The sequence below is a fragment of the Camellia sinensis genome, chromosome 7 (assembly GCF_055761805.1).
Source record: "Camellia sinensis isolate YWXY chromosome 7, ASM5576180v1, whole genome shotgun sequence".
NCBI classification, from domain to species: Eukaryota; Viridiplantae; Streptophyta; class Magnoliopsida; order Ericales; family Theaceae; genus Camellia; species Camellia sinensis.
The window spans coordinates 130,422,525-130,445,151 of NC_138967.1; the positions used below are offsets into that span (position 1 = coordinate 130,422,525).

The window sequence follows — 22,627 nt, forward strand, 5'->3', positions numbered from 1 at the left end:
GAAATGAAATGTTGATTGAATATCCATTGTGCATTTATTTTCTGTTTAGAAATAACTGCTTTGGGCTATTGGTGGAGGATAGTCGTGATTGTTGTAGACAATGCATGATGATTAGGCAAACTGAAACTAATCAATGAAATGTGTTATGGAATTTGACGGTTGATAGAATACATTAACTATATGTATTGAGTGATTGTATATAGAACCATTGTGTTTGTATACGTTATGTGTAGAGGAGGAGATAGGGGATGTACTCCGCGGTTTAGGGGAAGATAGGGGATGTACCTCTAAACCGGATAGTGTTGGGAGAAGATAGGGGATGAACTCCGTAGATACAGCTCATATGCTTGTCTAAAGAAGTGAAGATAGAGCTTATATGCTTATCTTTGTGATGTGTGGATATAGCTCATATGCTTATCTGTGGATATTGTGGTTACACTTATCTGTTGTAGAATGTGGATATAGCTCATATGCTTATCTGTGGATATTGTTGTTATACATATCTGTTGAGAATGTGGATATAGCTTTTATGCTTATCTGAATGTGGGATATAGTTTTTATACATATCTGTGGAAATGATGATAGAGCTAGCATGCTTATCTGTTGAAAAAGGGAAACTGAAAGGTAACTTAGACTCATGAGTCGTATGACATAAATATGTGATTTATGTGATGTGATTGTATCAGTGTTGACCATCTATCAATTGCTAATATTTTAGTCATTGTTCATGGTTGGTTTAGTGTATTTCTATTGGGCTGTGGCTCACCCTATATGGGAATATCATTTTCAGGTGCGGGTAGCATGCCACCTCCAAGGACATAGCTTGGGAGGCTAGAGGCAGGCACACTTTTGTAGATTTACTTTTGATGTATTACATGTAACTTTAAGCCAAGGGCTTAATGTGTAAACGAGTTAGTACTCTTTTGTTGTAACCAAGTGTTAACTTGGGAAGCTGTAAGCCCGTAGGGCATTTTGCTTTGATGTTAACATGTAATATCTATGTAATGAAACTCTAATGAATAAAGAATGTGGTTAGTTTATATGTAAATGCATGTCTTATCTGATGGGTTTAATGTTGTTATTTTGAGGGCGTTACAACTTGGTATCAGAGCGTACCGGGTTCGAATACTTTGGGTACGTGGGAAGTGATTAGTATCACAATGGGTTTGTCTCGCTTGATAGAGACTTAGATGTAGTATCATATGTTATGTGCTTACTTGATAACATGCTTATGTGACTATGTGGGTATGGGATTTAATTTCTGGGATGTTGATTGGATCCTTGAGTTTCTGGGAGTCTTGTTGGAAAAGAACTTGATCAATGCTGTTTCTAACCGGAACTCTAGTAACGCCTCGGGACTATCATTATCCGGAAATGAAATTCGTAAGTGCTTATGTGTTTATGTGCTTATGTGGAGTGAATTACAGTTGTCCATGCATTAGGACGTGAGTGTTTAGTTTCAGCACATTTGTGAATGTGCTAATGTTCTGTGTTACCTTTATTAGGATGTCAGGACGAGGAAGAGGTGCTAGGCGAGGTAGACCTGCGAGGCAGGAAGCACCGTTACAGGGTGAGATTCCGGCAGTGCAGGAGGGAGTTGGTCAGGCCAATGTGGCTGAGCCAGTGGGTCAGCAGGCTATGGGTGCCTTGGCCAGAGAGATAGCAGGAGCTTTGGGTATTCTTAGAGCTGGGAATCAGGCAGCTGAGGCAGGGCCTTCTTTCTTGAAGAGGGAGTTCTTCCGGTCTAATCCGGATGAGTTTGTCGGGGATCCGAAGGAGCCACTGAAGGCTGATGAGTGGCTAGAGCAAATGAGTAAGACGTTCGAGATGCTTGGCATCGAGGACGGAGCACTGAAAGTGACCTTGGCATCCTTCCAACTGAAGGGAGATGCGGGTCAATGGTGGAAGTACGAGAAGGCTCGTGTTAGTGGTACTTGGGAGGCGTTTGTAAATGCTTTTCAGGAGAGGTTTTTGTCTGCAGTAGCTAGGGAGAAGCTGAGGGATCAGTTTAGCCGGCTTAATCAGCAGGGCTTGTCAGTGGCTGAGTTTGAGGCTACCTTTACTAGTTTGTCCAGGTTTGCACCTGAACTGGTGGCGTCTGAGGAACGTCGTTGCTATGAGTTTGAGCAGAAGTTGAGGCGGGGCCTCAAGTTGAGGGTTGGTGGGTCTTACATCCGGGAGTATAGACACCTAGTGGACGCTGCAGCTCATATGGAGCTCATGATGTAGGAGGAGGATGAGGGGCAGAGAGGCTCCAAGAGGAGCCAAGATAGTCAGGGTGATGGCAGGAGGCAGAGGGGTTCTAACCCTCAGCAGTCGCAGGGTGGTGTTGCTAGATCGACCTTCCCAGTGCCGAGTGTAGGCTCCGGGAGAGGTGGTCAGGGGGAATTCACCTGTTACAAGTGTGGCCAGCTGGGTCACAAGGTTTCTGTTTGCCCGCAGAAGGGTGGGGGTCAGAAAGCTGCTTCTTCTTCAGCTAGACCGCAGAGTCAGAGTTTGGGCAGGGGGCAGCCCTTGACCTGTTATCAGTGTGGACAGCCTGGGCACCTGAAGAGGTTTTGCCCGCAGTTGAGTGCCACGTCGGGAGCGTCTGGTTCTAGGCAGACGCAGGGTTTTCAGCCAGCTCAGTCTGTGCAGGCCTCGAGGGCCAATCCGGGAGCTTCGTCATCCCAGTCAGTGCAGCAGTCTTTTGCTCCGAGAGGTGAACAGGTAGACCAGGGGCCTACGGGGCGCGTGTATGCTGTTACCGCGCAGGATTTAGTACCGGCTCCATTAGTGGTGAGAGGTACTTTTCTGTTTTGCAACTCGGTTGCTAGTGTGTTGATAGACACGGGTGCATCTCATTCTTTTGTATCTGCTGCATTTGCATCTGTTTTGGAATTGGAGTTAGCACAGTTAGCATCTCCTATTTGTGTGGTATCGGCTTTGGGTGGTGAGTTGATCCTGAAACAGGGTGTTAGAGGATGTGATATAGAGGTCGCCGACTATAGGCTTCCTTTTCCGTTTGTTGTCATGCCCATGAAGGGTTTTGATGTTATTTTGGGTATGGACTGGTTATCGTCATACCGGGCTGTTATTGATTGCTACCGCCAGAGGGTCACGTTATGTACCTTGAGCGGGGAGTGGTTCCATTTCTTGGGAGACCGGGTTGGTAGTGTTTGGCCACCGGGGTATGATTCGCGAGGGCGAAGTGAGCTTAGTGGTTTACTTGCTAGCTTTGAGAGTAGCGAGTGTGTTGAGACTCGGATTGTGTTGCCGAGGGTGGTTTGTGAGTATTCGGATGTTTTTCTCGAAGATCTTGTTAGTTTGCCACCTCACCGAGAGATAGAGTTCTCTATTGATTTAGTGCCCGGCACGGCGCCGATTTCTATGGCACCTTACCGTTTTGCTCCAGCGGAGTTGGTTGATTTGAAAGTTCAGCTCCAAGAATTGCTCGATAAGGGCTTTGTTCGCCCTACTGTTTCACCGTGGGGAGCGCCGGCCCTCTTTGTTAAAAAGAAAGATGGTGCCTTGAGATTGTGTATTGACTACCGGAAGTTGAATCGGGCTACGGTTAAGAATAAATACCCTATGCCCCGTATAGATGATTTGTTTGACCAGTTGAAGGGTTCCCGTTGTTTCTCTAAGATAGATTTGAGATCGGGTTACCACCAGTTGAGGGTCAGGGAGGAGGATATTCCTAAGACGGCATTCCGTACGCGGTATGGCCATTATGAGTTTCTGGTGATGCCATTTGGGCTTACCAATGCACCGGCAGTCTTTATGGACTTGATGAACCGGATTTTCCGGGAGTTCTTAGACCGATTTGTGGTCGTCTTTGTGGACGACATCCTTATCTATTCGCCTTCAGAGGAGGAGCACGAGGAACACTTGAGAGTGGTGCTTGAGTTGCTTAGAGCCCATAGGCTGTATGCCAAGTTTGGGAAGTGTGAGTTCTGGCTGAGGGAAGTCAAATTCTTAGGCCACGTGGTATCCGGGGAAGGGGTGTCTGTTGATACATCCAAGGTTGAGGCAGTGCAAGATTGGGCACAGCCTAAGAGTGTGTTTGAGATCCGCAGTTTTCTGGGATTGGTTGGGTATTACCGTCGGTTTGTGAAAGATTTCTCCAGGTTAGCGTCACCGTTGACTAGACTGACTCGGAAGGGAGTCAAGTTTGTGTGGAGTGAGACTTGTGAAAAGTCGTTCCAAGAGCTGAAAGTTAGATTGACCACCGCTCCGGTGTTGATTATTCCGGAGAGAGGGTTGGGTTATGCGGTTTATTGTGATGCCTCACGAGAGGGTTTGGGTTGTGTGTTGATGCAAGAAGGGAAAGTGGTAGCTTATGGCTCACGTCAGTTGAAAATACACGAGAAGAATTACCCCACACACGACCTAGAGTTAGCGGCTGTGATCTTTGCCTTGAAAATCTGGAGGCATTACCTTTATGGTGAGAAGTTCGAGGTGTTCTCAGACCACAAGAGTTTGAAGTATCTGTTTACCCAGAGGGACTTGAATTTGAGGCAGAGGAGATGGATGGAGTTCATCGAGGATTATGATTTTGAGTTGCATTATCATCCGGGAAAGGCCAATGTTGTGGCCGATGCCCTTAGTAGGAAAACCATTAGTGATGTAGCTTGTATAGCCATCCGGGAATGGGAGATGTTGGGTGCACTTGGCGAGTTTGATTTGCTACTGGGCGGATCTGTTGAGGCTGCGGCCTTGTTTTCTGTTGTTGCGCAGCCTACACTTGTGATTAGAGTGTTAGAGGCACAGAGAGGTGACCTTGAGGTAGAATCCCTCTGAGAGAAGATCTCCAGTGGGAAAGTTGAGAAGGGTTTGACGGTGTATCCCGACCTGAGTGTGAGATACCGAGACCGTTTGTTTGTACCGGAGTCTTGCCGAGAGGAAGTACTCCGGGAGTTTCATCATTCGCGCCTTGCGGTGCATCCGGGAGGTACTAAGATGTATCAGGATCTGGGTCGCCAGTTTTGGTGGCGGGGTATGAAGAGAGATGTGGCTGTTTTCGTATCGAAGTGCCTTACTTGCCAGCAAGTGAAGGCTGAGCATCAGAGGCCAGCGGGTTTGTTGCAACCCTTGCCTATTGCCGAGTGGAAGTGGGAGCATGTCACTATGGACTTCGTTGTGGGTCTTCCGAGGACTCAGCGGGGTAGGGATGCTATTTGGGTGGTTGTAGACCGGTTGACTAAGTCGGCGCACTTTATTCCCATGCGCGTGAGAGATTCGGTGGATCATCTTGCCGACTTGTATGTTCGGGATGTAGTGAGATTGCACGGGGTCCCAGTGACGATCGTCTCAGATAGAGATCCTCGTTTTACTGCTAGGTTGTGGCAGAGTTTGCAGAGTGCCTTGGGCACTAAGTTGACCTTTAGTACGGCTTATCATCCTCAGACTGACGGGCAGTCCGAGCGTACTATTCAGATCCTCGAGGATATGCTTCGGGGTTGTGTCCTTGACTTCAGTGGGACGTGGGAGAGGCACTTGCCCTTGGTAGAGTTTGCCTACAACAACAGTTTTCAGTCTAGAATCGGTATGGCACCGTTTGAGGCCTTGTATGGCCGACCATGTAGGTCTCCAGTTTGTTGGGCCGAGGTGGGTGACGCACCTTTGTTGGGTCCGGAGTTGGTTAGGGAGACGATGGAGAAAGTTGAGCTTATCCGTAGGAGGCTTGTTACAGCCCAGAGTCGGCAGAAATCTTATGCTGACCGTAGGAGGAAGCCTTTGGCGTTTGAGGTAGGTGATCATGTCTTTCTGAAGATATCACCTAGGCGAGGCTTGATGAGGTTTGGGAAGAGTGGGAAGTTATCTCCTCGGTTTATTGGTCCTTTTGAGATCCTTGAGAGGATTGGTGAGGTTGCTTATCGGTTAGCCTTACCGCCGCAGTTGTCCGGAGTGCATGACGTGTTTCATGTGAGTATGCTTCGGAAGTATGAGCCAGATCCATCACATGTGTTGGATTGGACCGATTTAGAGGTAGATGAGGATGCCTTGTATGAGGAAAGACCGGTTCGGGTCTTGGATAGGCGGGATCAGGTCCTGCGTGGCAAGACCATTCCTTTGGTGAAAGTCTTGTGGAAATATCACGGAGTGGAGGAAGCCACTTGGGAACGTGAGTTGGAAGTCCGAGAGAAATATCCGGACTTGTTTGTTGATATGTGATCTTGTATTTAAAATTTTGCATTTTGTTGAACTTAAGAGCTTTCATGTATGTCTTAAGTTGTGAAACATTGAAAATGTTTTGAGTTATTGGAAGTATATTTGGAACTTGCCTCATATGGAAGTTGAATGTGACACTATATGTGTTGAATGTATTGTTGAAATCGGAAAGATAATGTGTATTGTTAATGCATGTTGAAAGTACATATGTTGTTTACATATTGTGAAATGCCTCTTGTTAAATGGAGGGGATGACCGGTAATGGGTCGAATTGTTGAATGTTAGAATTGTAACATTGTCTAAAATGAAGAAAAACTTGTTTTTGAAAACTTGTGCTAAATTTCGGGGACGAAATTCTTTAAGGGGGGGAGGTTATAGCGATCCCGGGTTTACCCTTGTTGTACAGTGATCCGGACATGTGTCCGTGGATGTTGGTAGTTGTTTATTATCTTGTTTGCATCCTCTTTACTTCATATTTGAGTTATAGGATGTGTTGGGCAGGTTTGTTACAGGTTGGTTGTGTTTGGGAGCCTAGTGTTGTTGCCCAGATTTTTGGCCTTTCGCTTGAGCGAGGAGTTGCTCGCTCGAGCAAGAGTGGAGTTCGTGTCTGGTGGGTCGAGCCAGGGTGGCTTCGCTCGAGCGAGTGTTGCGTCTGGTTCTGGACCTGAGAGTTGCCTTTCTTGGCTCGACGAGCTTTCCTTGGCTCGAGCGGTCTGGGTTTTTCTTCGCTCGATCGAGAGTTCCTTGGCTCGAGCGAGAGTTTCTGTGTCTGGTCGCTCGAGCGACCAAGTCTTCGCTCGAGCGAGCGTGTTTTATATCAGCGGACAGTAGCGATTTTAAACATCACTTTTTCACCTTCTTTTTCTTTTAAACCCTAAATCCGAGACACTCTCTCTCTACACTTATATTCTCTCTAAGAATTGATCTCCTTAGAGTGTGATTCTAGCCTAGGGCCTTTGTTAAAAAGATAGAGGGCATTGAGAGCTTTGTTTTAATCTGAAAAAGTTTGGATTTGGAGCAAGTTGATCTTCGAGTTTTCATCTCCTTTTTGGCTGAAACTTCGAGGTAGGGATATCCTACTCCTCTCTATGGATTTTGTCTTTAAATTTTGGTATTTTGAGATGTTGGGGTTGGTTTGGTAATTTCGTGAAAGTTTGGGGCTTTTGTGCAATTTTACAAAAGTTGGGGTTTTATTCATAATAAACCTATATGCATGTTTGGCATAGAGAAATGGAATGAATGTTAAATCATTGATGAAAATGGGACCTAAGGGTTGAAATGTTAATTATGGGAATTGACCTAATTACATTGTTTAATTAATTGGGATAATTAATTGAGAAGAATGAGGAAATGAAATGTTGATTGAATATCCATTGTGCATTTATTTTCTGTTTAGAAATAACTGCTTTGGGCTATCGGTGGAGGATAGTCGTGATTGTTGTAGACAATGCATGATGATTAGGCAAACTGAAACTAATCAATGAAATGTGTCATGGAATTTGACGGTTGATAGAATACATTAACTATATGTATTGAGTGATTGTATATAGAACCATTGTGTTTGTATACGTTATGTGTAGAGGAGGAGATAGGGGATGTACTCCGCGGTTTAGGGGAAGATAGGGGATGTACCTCTAAACCGGATAGTGTTGGGAGAAGATAGGGGATGAACTCCGTAGATACAGCTCATATGCTTGTCTAAAGAAGTGAAGATAGAGCTTATATGCTTATCTTTGTGATGTGTGGATATAGCTCATATGCTTATCTGTGGATATTGTGGTTACACTTATCTGTTGTAGAATGTGGATATAGCTCATATGCTTATCTGTGGATATTGTTGTTATACATATCTGTTGAGAATGTGGATATAGCTTTTATGCTTATCTGAATGTGGGATATAGTTTTTATACATATCTGTGGAAATGATGATAGAGCTAGCATGCTTATCTGTTGAAAAAGGGAAACTGAAAGGTAACTTAGACTCATGAGTCGTATGACATAAATATGTGATTTATGTGATGTGATTGTATCAGTGTTGACCATCTATCAATTGCTAATATTTTAGTCATTGTTCATGGTTGGTTTAGTATATTTCTACTGGGCTGTGGCTCACCCTATATGGGAATATCATTTTCAGGTGCAGGTAGCATGCCACCTCCAAGGACATAGCTTGGGAGGCTAGAGGCGGGCACACTTTTGTAGATTTACTTTTGATGTATTACATGTAACTTCAAGCCAAGGGCTTAATGTGTAAACGAGTTAGTACTCTTTTGTTGTAACCAAGTGTTAACTTGGGAAGCTGTAAGCCCGTAGGGCATTTTGCTTTGATGTTAACATGTAATATCTATGTAATGAAACTCTAATGAATAAAGAATGTGGTTAGTTTATATGTAAATGCATGTCTTATCTGATGGGTTTAATGTTGTTATTTTGAGGGTGTTACATAAGTTATCAAACGGTATCATCCCCTTATCTCTTTTATATAGTTCTCTTCTCTCAAATAAATGCCTAATTTCATTAAAATCCCCTCCAACACACCAAGGTTTTTGAAAATCATTTTTAATCCTTACAAGTGTATCCCACAACTTACCTCTATTATCAACATCATTAGGTGCGTAAATGTTTGAAATCACACACTCAAAAAGATCATAAGTCATACCTAAGAGCACTATGAAATGCTTGCCACAACAACACTCTTAACACCATGAAAACTTCAGGGTTCCAAATACACAATAAGCCCCCAGCGCTCGCCATATATAGTGAATATATATACATACATATATATATATATATATCACATTTACTAACGCATTCTAAGATTTGTTTTTATGCAAGTATCTTTTTTTAGGGATAAATTTGTTACCAATCTCCATGTTGAGTCTCAGCTAACATGGGCTGACGATATTTCTCCTTGGCGTAGCTAGTTTACCTAGCCTAATTATAAAACATGCTCATCCATGTTTCTTTCAATAGAATTATGATTATGAAATCCCAACAAAATAGCTCGTGTTTTTTTGCTGATAAAAAAATAATAATAAAATCCCAACAAAAATAAATAAATAACTAAAATACCCTGCAAGTGTATATCCCACATATTTAGCACACCTAGCCTCCAAAATCATACAAATTCTATCTCATCAGCAAGTCCAAGAACCAAGATAGAGTAGTATGATATTACTACCGCACATATTCACTCACTCACACACACATACACACACACACACACACACACATACACATATCATTTCTTATACAACTATAGGTAGCTGAATAGTTTTGTAATTTATTTTTTATTTTTTTTTCTTTTTAACTTATTGGAAGAAACAATAAGTTTGCCATTGACTGTAGGAGGGTAATCCAGCATACTCCAATCTCAGCAACTTGAACTCGATCATATATAACTGCACACCCAAATATTGATGGAGTCAAAGTAAAACAAAATATACAAAAAAATTATTGGAAGATGCATGGAGATTTTATAATTACAAAAAGCATTTTGAATTTAATCATTTAAGAAAACAGAATTCAAAATTTTTTAATTTTAATATGGACTTTTAGATTTTGCATTTGAGAAGCAATTGGTGAAGAATAAAATAAAAATTCAAATAATTTCTCTTATTGAATTAATATGTACATGCACCTTTTGATTAGTTTTCTTTTTCAGTAAATTTTTAATAAAGGGACTCAAATCTTAACATAATGCTTGGATTTTGAATTTTGTTGTGAGGTATCTATTATTTTTTACTATATGTTCAGATTTATTGTTAGGAGTTTTTTTTATGAAGGGAGAGGACTAGAACGTATCATGTATATCTTGTGTTATTTGTTTTTTTTTTTTTTTTAAACTTTATTTTATGATTGGAATGATTAAATTTCTACATAGCATATTTATCAAGAGAAAAAAGAAAAAAAAAACAAAAGATTAAATCAATTTATTTTATTTTACCTCATTTTCTTCTCTTTTTTTTTTCTTCATTTTTTTATTATTTGAATCCACAATCCCTCCACAAATTCATGATTTTTTAACATAGCCTATAGTAACAGAGTTAACCTAAAGTCAAGTTGCACCAAGGTAGCAGAGAGTGTCCTAATAGAAAAAAGGTTTGCTGGCTGCCAAGGATTCTATCAATTACCTATCTAGATATATATAAATATATATTAAAAAGTTGTTAGTGTCAAGAATTTAGCAATATTATAATAGGGTATTTGGTACAGATTATTTGAGTTATTTACAATATATATATATTTATTTTAAAAATGTGTTAGATTATTTAGTGAACCTTTTATTTATGTATTTACATAACCGAAATAATTTAAATAAGCTAAAAACAAAAGAAGACTATTTAGGAGATGGAGGAGGGGGTGTTTTTTTTATTTATTTTTTTGTTATCAACTTTTAGCTTATTACCCATCCAAAAAAAACTTTTAGCTTACCAGTTGTACCAAACATGCCAAATAAAAAGAACTTCTACAATACACATTCCTATTTTGGAGTGTACCACATGCAAGTTAAGATATTGTTTGTGATTTTAATATAAACTTTCAGTCATAAGCAAAAGGACCGTAATAAATCATAGTTAAATCTCACTTTAGATATAACCAATAAATTCTCCGGTTAAACCCAAATAATAATTACAGTAAGTTATAACTAAATTATAGCCAGCATTAGGAGTTCTAACCAACACCAAAATGCATCATAATCAAATATCGCTTGAGGTATTATCAAAGATTTCTTCGATTATAACCAAAATAACATCTATAAGTAATTATAACTAAATGAGTTATAACTAAAGACCACAAAAAGTCAGGCATATATAATACATCATTTTTTAAAGTGTTATATAGAATTCCCCTATAAATATTATGAGATATGTATATGTGTAATATAGGGAAATTCTATGCTTTGGTTTACACTTTTGTGTCTGTGGTTATGCCTCCTTGTATTGTTAATTATGACATATTGTGATATTGGTTATGAAAATATTTTTGTTATGATTCAAGAGTTGTTTGGTTATACCTCATGTGATGTTTAGTTATAACTCAAATTATTATTATTATTATTATTATTATTATTATTATTATTATTATTATTATTATTATTATTATTATTATTATTATTTGTTACGATTCTTATAGCGATCTCGGTTGTCCCTTTACTGTTCTGTTGTATTCCGGACTCGATTCCGTGAAGTTGATAGTGGTATCTATCTTGTTGTCGTCCTTTAATTCCACTTGATTGAGTTTTAGGATGTTTTGAGCAGGGTTGTTACAGGTTGGTTAGGCCTTGGTTTCAATTCCTTGTTGTTCAGTTTTTAGGCGGTCCGCTCGAGCGGGTCTTCTTACGCTCGAGCGGGGATTGCACACCCCCAGTATTTCGTGTTCTTGCAAAACTTCTGCAGATGTGTTTTTTACGCTCGAGCGGGTTTGTTTACGCTCGAGCGGTGGAGCTCGAGCAGATTTTGTGGCGCTCGAGCGGGTAGTACTTTCTGGGTATAAGTTCTGGGAAGTGGAAATCTACGCTCGAGCGGACTGGTTTTCACGCTCGAGCAGAAGTGCTTTATTCTTGTGTCTTGGCGCTCGAGCGGGTCTTATTGCGCTCGAGTGTGTCCAGATTTTTGTTCTTGGAGCTCGAGCGTTGTGTTCTCCGCTCGAGCGGGTCATGCGTATATGAGTTATCCGCTAGGTGATTTTAAATCACTTTTTGCTTTTCTTTCTCTCTCCTACTTTTTCTAAAAACCATTTTTGAGAGCCTCTCTCTCTAGAAACTCCCTTCTCTCTAGGGTTTGATCTAGTTAGAGTGTCCTCCTTCTCTTCGACCTTTGTAAAAGTCGTGTTGATCGTCGAGGGCGTCGTTTTGATCCAAAAATCTTGGGCTTTGGAGCGTTTTGGTTTTGTTCTCTTCTCCATCCGAGCTCTAACTTCGAGGTAGGGATATCCTACTCCTCTTTATGAGCTTTGTCTTTAAATTTTAGTGTTTTGAGATGTTGGGGTTGGTTTGGTGATTTTGTGAAAGTTTGGGGGGCCTTGGTGTAATTTTTACAAAAGTTGGGGTTTTGGCTATATAAAACCTAGATGCATGTTTGGCATGGAAAAAGTGAAATTAATGTTAAAACATTAATGAAAATGGAACCTAAGGGTTGTAATGTTAATTATGGAAAATGCCCTAATTACAATGGTTAATTAATTTGCATAATTAATTATGGAAAATGAGAAATTGGTTTGGAAAGATATGGGATTAAAGGTTGTAGTTGGATTATTTATCACTCACCTAGTTGAAATGTTGATTATATATCCATTGTTGCATTTATTTTCTGTATAGAAATAACTGCTTTGGGCTATCGGTGGAGGATAGTCTTGATTGTTGTAGACAACGCATGATGATTAGGCAAACTGAAACTAATCACTGGAATATGTCATTGAATATGACGGTTGAAAGAATACATTAAATTTATGTATTGTGTGGTGATGTGTATAATTATTGTTTATATGCATTGTGTGTGTTGGAGGAGATAGGGGATGTACTCCACGGTTTAGGGGAAGATAGGGGATGGACCTCTAAACCGGATGTTGTTGGGAGGAGATAGGGGATGGACTCCATAGATAGAGCTCATATGCTTATCTAATAATGTGTTGACAGAGCTCATATGCTTGTCATTGGAAGTGTGATAGTGCTTTTATGCATATCTGTGGAAGTGATAATATAGCTTGTATGCTTATCTGTTGATGTGTAATATAGCTAGTATGCTTATCTATTGTGAAATGGGAAAGTGCTTAATATGAGTTATTGTCTCATATAAGTTGTTTGGCCAGGTTCTGAGCCATGGTTATAAATTGAGAATTGAAAGGAATTGGAAAATGGATTGTAACATGGACTTGTATGTCATGAAACTGTAAAGTGTGATAAGGAAAAGTATCAGTGTTGACCATCTATCAATTGCTAATCTTTTAGTCATTGTCCATATTTGGTTTAGTGTATTTCTACTGGGCTGTGGCTCACCCTTTATGGGAATATCATTTTCAGGTACAGGTAGCATGCCACCTCCAAGGATTTAGCTTGGGAGGCTAGAGGCGGACACACTTTTGTTGTCTTATTTCTTTTGATGTATTACATGTAAATTCAAGCCAAGGGCTTAATATGTAATTGAGTTAGTACTCTCTTTTGTAACCAAGTGTTAACTTGGAAAGCTGTAAGCCCGTAGGGCATTTGCTTTTGTTGTTAACATGTAATACTTTTGTAATGAAGTACTCTGATGAATAGAAGAATGTGAAGCTTTGTATATCAATGCATGTCTATCTTAATGGGTTTAATGTTGTTATTTTGAGGGCGTTACAACTTGGTATCAGAGCGTACCGGGTTCGAATGCTTTGGGTACGTGGGAAGTGATTAGAATCACAATGGGTTTGTCTCGCTTGATAGAGACTTAGATGTAGAATCATATGCTATGTGCTTAATTGATAACATGCTTATATGACTATGTGGGTATGGGATTTAGTTTCTGGGATGTTGATTGGATCCTTGGGTTTCTGTGAGTCTTGTTGGAAAGGCACTTGATCAATGCTGTTTCTAACTGGAACTCTAGTAACGCCTCGGGACTATCATTATCCGGAAATGAAATTCGTAAGTTCTTATGTGTTTATGTGCTTACGTGGAATGAATTACAGTTGTCCATGCATTAGGACGCGAGTGTTATAGTTTCGGCACATTTATGAATGTGCTAATAGTCTTGGTTACCTTTATTAGGATGTCAGGACGAGGACGCAGTAGGCGTGGCAGACGTGGTAGGCAGGAGATGCCTTTACCGGAGGAGGTTCCGGCAGTACAGGAGGGAGTTGGTCAGGCCAACGTGGCCGAGCCAGCAGGTCAGCAGGCTATGAGTGCCTTGGCACGAGAGATAGCAGGAGCTTTAGGTATTCTTAGGGCTGGAAATCAGGTAGCTGAGGCAGGGCCTTCTTTCTTGAAGAGGGAGTTCTTCCGGTCTAACCCGGATGAGTTTGTTGGGGACCCAAAGGAACCACTGAAGGCTGACGAGTGGTTGGAACAAATGAGTAAGACGTTCGAGATGCTTGGCATCGAGGACGGGGCACTGAAAGTGACCTTGGCATCCTTCCAGCTGAAGGGAGATGCGGGTCAATGGTGGAAGTACGAGAAGGCTCGTGTTGGTGGCACATGGGAGGCACATGTAAATGCTTTCCAGGAGAGGTTCTTATCTGCAGTGGCTAGGGAGAAGTTGAGGGATCAGTTTAGCCGGCTTAATCAGCAGGGTATGTCTGTGGCAGAGTTTGAGGCCACTTTTACTAGTTTGTCCAGGTTTGCACCTGAGTTGGTGGCGTCCGAAGAACGCCGTTGCTATGAGTTTGAACGGAAGTTGAGGCGGGGCCTCAAGTTGAGGGTTGGTGGGTCTTACATCCGAGAGTATAGACATTTAGTGGATGCTGCAGCTCATATGGAACTTATGATGCAAGAGGAAGACGAGGAGAAGCATAGAGGCTCCAAGCGGGGCCAGGAGGGTCAAGGTGATGGCAGGAGACAGAGGGGTTATAACCCTCAGCAGTCTCAGGGTGGAGTTGCTAGATTGACCTTTCCGGTGCCGAGTGCAGGCTCGGGGAGAGGTAGTCAGGGAGGCTTGACTTGTTTTGCGTGTGGCCAGCTGGGTCACAAGTCTTCAGTTTGCCCGCAGAAGGGCGGAGGTCAGAGAGCTGCTTCTTCTTTAGCTAGACCCCAGAGTCAGAGTCAGGGCAGGGGCCAGCCCTTGTCTTGCTTTCAGTGTGGTCAGCCTGGGCACCTGAAAAGGTATTACCCGCAGTTGAGTGCTACTTCGGGAGCGTCTGGTTCTAGACAGACGCAGGGATTTCAGCCAGCTCAGTCTGTGCAGGCCTCGAGGGCCAATCCGGGAGCTTCATCATCCCAGTCAGTGTAGCAGTCGTATGCTCCGAGGGGTGAGCAGGTGGATCAAGGGCCTACAGGGTGCGTGTATGCTGTTACCGCGCAGGATCTAGTACCGGCTCCATCAGTAGTGAGAGGTACTTTTCTGTTTTGCAACTCGGTTGCTAGCGTGTTGATTGACACGGGTGCATCTCATTCTTTTGTATTTGCTGCATTTACATCTGTTTTGGAATTGGAGTTGGCACAGTTAGCATCTCCTATTTGTGTGGAATCGCCTATTGGTGGTGAGTTGATCTTGAAACAAGGTGTTAGAGGTTGTGATATAGAGGTCGCCGACCATAGGCTTCCTTTTCCTTTTGTTGTCATGCCCATGAAGGGTTTTGATGTTATTTTGGGTATGGACTGGCTATCGTCATACCGGGCTGTCATTGATTGCTACCGCCAGAGGGTGACGTTATGTACCTTGAGCGGGGAGTGGTTCCATTTCTTGGGAGACCGGGTTGGTAGTGTTTTGCCACCGGGGTATGATTCGCGAGGGCGGAGTGAGCTTAGTGGTCTACTTGCTAGCTTTGAGAGTGGCGAGTGTGATGAGACCCAGCTTGTGTTGCCGAGGGTGGTTTGTGAGTATTCGGATGTCTTTCCCGAGGACCTTGTTAGTTTGCCACCTCACCGAGAGATAGAGTTCTCTATTGATCTAGTGCCCGGCACGGCGCTGATTTCTATGGCACCTTACCGTTTTGCTCCAGCAGAGTTGGTTGAGTTGAAAGTTTAGCTCCAGGAATTGCTAGATAAGGGTTTTGTTCGCCTAAGTGTTCGGCCCTCTTTGCTAAAAAGAAAGATGGTGCCTTAAGATTGTGTATCGACTACCAAAAGTTGAATCGGGCTACGGTCAAGAATAAGTACCCTATGCCCCGTATAGATGATTTGTTTGACCAGTTGAGGGGTTCCCGTTGTTTCTCTAAGATAGACTTGAGATCGGGTTACCACCAGTTGAGGGTCAGGGAGGAGGATATTCCTAAGACGGCATTCCGTACACGGTATGGCCATTATGAGTTTTTGGTGATGCCATTCGGGCTTACCAATGCACCGGCAGTCTTTATGGACTTGATGAACCGGATCTTCCGGGAATTCTTAGACCGTTTTGTAGTCATTTTCGTGGACGACATTCTTATCTATTCGCCTTCTGAGGAGGAGCACGAGGAACACTTGAGAGTGGTGCTTGAGTTGCTTAGAGCCCATAGGTTGTATGCCAAGTTTGGGAAGTGTGAGTTCTGGCTGAGGGAAGTCAGATTCTTAGGTCACGTGGTATCCGGAAAAGGGGTGTCCGTTGATGCATCCAAGGTTGAGGTAGTGCAAGATTGGGCACAGCCTAAGAGTGTGTTTGAGATCCGCAGTTTTCTGGGATTAGCTGGGTATTATCGTCGGTTTGTGAAGGATTTCTCCAGGCTAGCTTCGCCGTTGACTAGACTGACTCGGAAGGGAGTCAAATTTGTGTGGAGTGAGAGTTGTGAAAAGTCGTTCCAAGAGCTGAAGATTAGATTGACCACCGCTCCGGTTTTGATTATTCCGGAGAGAGGGTTGGGTTACGCGGTTTAATGTGATGCCTCACGAGAGGGTTTGGGTTGTGTGTTAATGCAAGAGGGGAAAGTGGTAGCTTATGGCTCACGTCAGTTGAAAATTCACGCGAAGAATTACCCTACACACGACCTAGAGTTAGCAGCGGTGATCTTTGCCTTGAAGATTTGGAGGCACTACCTTTATGGTGAGAGGTTCGAGGTGTTCTCGGACCACAAGAGTTTGAAGTATCTGTTTACACAGAGAGACTTGAATTTGAGGCAGAGGAGATGGATGGAGTTCATTGAGGACTATGATTTCGAGTTGCACTATCATCCCGGGAAGGCCAATGTTGTGGACGATGCCCTTAGTAGGAAATCCATTAGTGATGTAGCTTGTATAGCCATCTGGGAATGGGGGATGTTGGGGGTACTTGGCGAGTTTGATTTGCATCTGGGCGAATCTGTTGAGGCTGCGGCCTTGTTTTCTGTTGTTGCACAACCTACACTTGTGACTAGAGTGTTAGAGGCACAGAGAGGTGACCTTGAGGTAGAATCCCTCCGAGAGAAGATCTCCAGTGGGAAGGTTGAGAAGGTTTTGACGGTGTATCCCGACCTGAGTGTGAGATACCGAGACCATCTGTTTGTGCCGGAGTCTTGCCGAGAGGAAGTACTCCGAGAGTTCCATCATTCTCGTCTTGCAGTGCATCCGGGAGGCACTAAGATGTATCGAGATTTGAGTCGCCAGTTTTGGTGGCGGGGTATGAAGAGAGATGTGGCAGTTTTCGTATCTAAGTGCCTTACTTGCTAGCAAGTGAAGGCCGAGCATCAGAGGCCAGCGGGTTTGTTGCAACCCTTGCCTATTGCCGAGTGGAAGTGGGAGCACGTCACTATGGACTTCGTTGTTGGTCTTCCGAGGACTCAGCGGGGTAGTGATGCTATTTGGGTGGTTGTAGACCGGTTGACTAAGTCGGCGCACTTTATCCCCATGCGTGTGAGAGATTCGGTTGATCATCTCGCCGACTTGTATATTCGGGACATAGTGAGATTCACGGGGTTCCCAGTGACGATCGTCTCAGATAGAGATCCTCATTTTACTGCTAGGTTGTGGCAGAGTTTGCAGAGTGCCTTGGGCACTAAGTTGACCTTTAGTACGGCTTATCATCCTCAGACTGACGGGTAGTCCGAGCGTACTATTCAGATCCTTGAGGATATGCTTCGGGGTTGTGTCCTTGACTTTGGTGGGACGTGGGAGAGGCACTTACCATTGGTGGAGTTTGCCTACAACAACAGTTTTCAGTCTAGCATCGTTTGAGGCCTTGTATGGCCAATCGTGTAGGTCTCCGGTTTGTTGGGCCGAGGTGGGTGACGCACCTTTGTTGGGTCCGGAGTTGGTTAGGGAGACGACGGAGAAAGTTGAGCTTATCCGTAGGAGGCTTGTTATAGCCCAAAGTCGTCAGAAATCTTATGCTGACCGCAGGAGGAGGCCTTTGGCGTTTGAGATAGGTGATCATGTCTTCCTGAAGATATCACCTAGGCGGGGTTTGATGAGATTTGGCAAGAGTGGGAAGTTATCCCCTCGATTTATTGGGCCTTTTGAGATCCTTGAGAGGATTGGCGAGGTTGCTTATCGTTTAGCGTTGCCACCGCAGTTGTCCGGAGTGCATGACGTGTTTCATGTGAGTATGCTTTAGAAGTATGAGTCGGATCCATCACATGTGTTAGATTGGACCGACTTAGAAGTAGATGAGGATGCCTCGTATGAGGAGAGACCGGTTCGGGTCTTGGATAGGCGGGATCAAGTCCTGCGTGGCAAGACCATCCCTTTGGTAAAGGTTTTGTGGAAACATCACGGAGTGGAGGAAGCCACTTGGGAACGTGAGTTGGAGGTCCGCGAGAAATATCCGGACTTGTTTGTTGATGAGTAATCTTGTATTTAAATTTTGTAATGTTGTTGGACTTAAGAGCTTTGTATATGTCTTAAGTTGTAAAACATTGGTAATGTTTTGGCTTAATGGAATTATATTGTAGAATTGGAGTTATATCATGTTTATTGATTATGATATGAACTGTAAACCATGTAGGTTGGGAATGGAAGAAAATTGCATGATTGATAATGAACTTGTAATATATGTTGTGAAATGCCTCTTAAAAAGAGATGGGATTGACCGGAAATGGGTCGGGTTGTTTAACATTATGTTGTAATATTGTTAAAAATGGAGAAAACCTGTTTTTGAAAAACTTGTGTTTAATTTCAGGGACGAAATTCTTTAAGGGGGGGAGGTTATAGAGATCCCGATTGTCCCTTTACTGCTCTGTTGTATTCCAGACTCGGTTCCGTGAAGTTGATAGTGGTATCTATCTTGTTGTCATCCTTTAATTCCACTTGATTGAGTCTTAGGATGTTTTGAGCAGGGTTGTTACAGGTTGGTTAGGCCTTGGTTTCAATTCCTTGTTGTTCAGTTTTTAGGCGGTCCGCTCGAGCGGGTCTTCTTGCGCTCGAGCGGGGATTGCACACCCCTAGTATTTCGTGTTCCTGCAAAACTTATGCAGATGTGTTTTTCACGCTCGAGCGGATTTTGTGGCGCTCGAGCGGATTTTGTGGCGCTCGAGCGGGTAGTACTTTCTGGGTATATGTTCTGGGAAGTGGAAATCTACGCTCGAGCGGACTGGTTTTCGCGCTCGAGCGGAAGTGCTTTATTCTTGTGTCTTGGCGCTCGAGCGGGTCTTATTGCGCTCGAGCGTGTCCAGATTTTTGTTCTTGGAACTCGAGCGTTATGTTCTCCGCTCGAGCGGGTCATGCGTATATGAGTTATCCGCTAGGTGATTTTAAATCACTTTTTGCTTTTCTTTCTCTCTCCTACTTTTTCTAAAAACCATTTTTGAGAGCCTCTCTCTCTAGAAACTCCCTTCTCTCTAGGGTTTGATCTAGTTAGAGTGTCCTCCTTCTCTTCGACCTTTGTAAAAGTCGTGTTGATCGTCGAGGGCGTCGTTTTGATCCAAAAATCTTGGGCTTTGGAGCGTTTTGGTTTTGTTCTCTTCTCCATCCGAGCTCTAACTTCGAGGTAGGGATATCCTACTCCTCTTTATGAGCTTTGTCTTTAAATTTTAGTGTTTTGAGATGTTGGGGTTGGTTTGGTGATTTTGTGAAAGTTTGGGGGGCCTTGGTGTAATTTTTACAAAAGTTGGGGTTTTGGCTATATAAAACCTAGATGCATGTTTGGCATGGAAAAAGTGAAATTAATGTTAAAACATTAATGAAAATGGAACCTAAGGGTTGTAATGTTAATTATGGAAAATGCCCTAATTACATTGGTTAATTAATTTGCATAATTAATTATGGAAAATGAGAAATTGGTTTGGAAAGATATGGGATTAAAGGGTGTAGTTGGATTATTTATCACTCACCTAGTTGAAATGTTGATTATATATCCATTGTTGCATTTATTTTCTGTATAGAAATAACTGCTTTGGGCTATCGGTGGAGGATAGTCTTGATTGTTGTAGACAACGCATGATGATTAGGCAAACTGAAACTAATCACTGGAATATGTCATTGAATATGACGGTTGAAAGAATACATTAAATTTATGTATTGTGTGGTGATGTGTATAATTATTGTTTATATGCATTGTGTGTGTTGGAGGAGATAGGGGATGTACTCCACGGTTTAGGGGAAGATAGGGGATGGACCTCTAAACCAGATGTTGTTGGGAGGAGATAAGGGATGGACTCTATAGATAGAGCTCATATGCTTATCTAATAATGTGTTGACAGAGCTCATATGCTTGTCATTGGAAGTGTGATAGTGCTTTTATGCATATCTGTGGAAGTGATGATATAGCTTGTATGCTTATCTGTTGATGTGTGATATAACTAGTATGCTTATCTATTGTGAAATGGGAAAGTGCTTAATATGAGTTATTGTCTCATATAAGTTGTTTGGCCAGGTTCTGAGCCATGGTTATAAATTGAGAATTGAAAGGAATTGGAAAATGGATTGTAACATGGACTTGTATGTCATGAAACTGTAAAGTGTGATAAGGAAAAGTATCAGTGTTGACCATCTATCAATTGCTAATCTTTTAGTCATTGTCCATATTTGGTTTAGTGTATTTCTACTGGGCTGTGGCTCACCCTTTATGGGAATATCATTTTCAGGTACAGGTAGCATGCCACCTCCAAGGATTTAGCTTGGGAGGCTAGAGGCGGACACACTTTTGTTGTCTTATTTCTTTTGATGTATTACATGTAAATTCAAGCCAAGGGCTTAATATGTAATTGAGTTAGTACTCTCTTTTGTAACCAAGTATTAACTTGGAAAGCTGTAAGCCCGTAGGGCATTTGCTTTTGTTGTTAACATGTAATATTTTTGTAATGAAGTACTCTGATGAATAGAAGAATGTGAAGCTTTGTATATCAATGCATGTCTATCTTAATGGGTTTAATGTTGTTATTTTGAGGGCGTTACAATTCTCATACTATTGAGTTATGTCATTTGTGATAATGAAACTCACAAATGACATAACTTGTATATGGTAGCATTACTCTCTCTCTCTATATATATATATATATTGGACAAATTACGACAGTAGTCCCTGTACTTTACCCCTTGTGTCATTTTAGTCTTTGTACTTTCAATTAGCTTGATTTTGACCCTGAATTTATGATTTTGTTTCAATTTAATCCAATTGATTACAGCTCTTAGCATTTTCTTTGTAAAAAATAAGAATGTACGTGTCACGTGCCATATTTTTAAGGGTAAATTATAAACTTATTCAACTGAGTTAGTTAACCTCAATCAATTTAGTGATAATTTTCCTTAAAAAAACAAACAATATTATTAATTGGACAAATTAAAATAAAATCTAAAATTAGGAATTAAAATTGAGTTAATTGAAAGTGTAGAGACCAAAATGACACAAGAAGTAAAATATAGGGACCACCATCATAATTTGCCCTTTTTTATTTTTCATTTTAATAAAGGAGGATCAACTTATTATATTCAGCTGATAAATCATAACTGGACGTTTAACGTGTTTATTATAAAATTTCCTATAAATATTATGAAATTTATACATATATATTAATAATAAAGGATGATCAACTTACTTTACTCCGATAGCCGTTCAAGGTAGGAGAACTGTTCTTCGTCACTGTAGTGATAATTTTTATCCACGGTTGCGCATTCCTAAAAGAAAAGAAAGTAAAATTCATATAAACAAAAAATACATATGAAGCACTCCAGTTGAGTAGTCTCTTGTAAATATTCAAAGATAAAAGATTTCATCAACTGTCAAAAATAATTAACCGTAGATCAAGTTGAAAAAGAAAGTCTACCTCTCCTTTCAAAAGAAGTCGTTCCTTTAAATACTTATTGAGATCTTCTATTTGAAGGCCATCATTGCCATGTGTACTTACAAATATCTGTGACATGCGTACTTGTCCAAAAGTAAAGTTGTGCATATTCGGACACCTCTTCAAAACAACTCTCTGGAATGATGGCAAATTAAAATTATATTTCGCATTACAAAAACTATTGAGGTTTGGTAGATCTTTTAGTATTAGCCACTCCAACTTTGGGAATCCAATCACATCATCAATCACTGTAACGCCCTCAAAATAACAACATTAAACCCATCAGATAAGACATGCATTTACATATAAACTAACCACATTCTTTATTCATTAGAGTTCCATTACATAGATATTACATGTTAACATCAAAGCAAAATGCCCTACGGGCTTACAGCTTTCCAAGTTAACACTTGGTTACAACAAAAGAGTACTAACTCGTTTACACATTAAGCCCTTGGCTTGAAGTTACATGTAATACATCAAAAGTTAAGCGACAAAAGTATGTCCGCCTCTAGCCTCCCAACTATGTCCTTGGAGGTGGCATGCTTCCTGCACCTGAAAATGATATTCCCATATAGGGTGAGCCACAGCCCAGTAGAAATACACTAAACCAACCATGAACAATGACTAAAATATTAGCAATTGATAGATGGTCAACACTGATACAATCACATAAATC

General features: G+C 41.7%; 1 long non-coding RNA gene across 1 annotated transcript; it reads right to left on the minus strand.

Moving 5' to 3' along the window:
- Positions 1-9,182: 9,182 nt before the first annotated feature.
- Positions 9,183-22,095, minus strand: LOC114272608 (uncharacterized). Its single transcript, XR_014336098.1, has 3 exons — positions 21,931-22,095; positions 21,703-21,781; positions 9,183-9,554 (listed from the first exon to the last, which is right to left on the minus strand). It is a non-coding gene; the product is annotated as an uncharacterized LOC114272608 (long non-coding RNA).
- Positions 22,096-22,627: the final 532 nt, after the last annotated feature.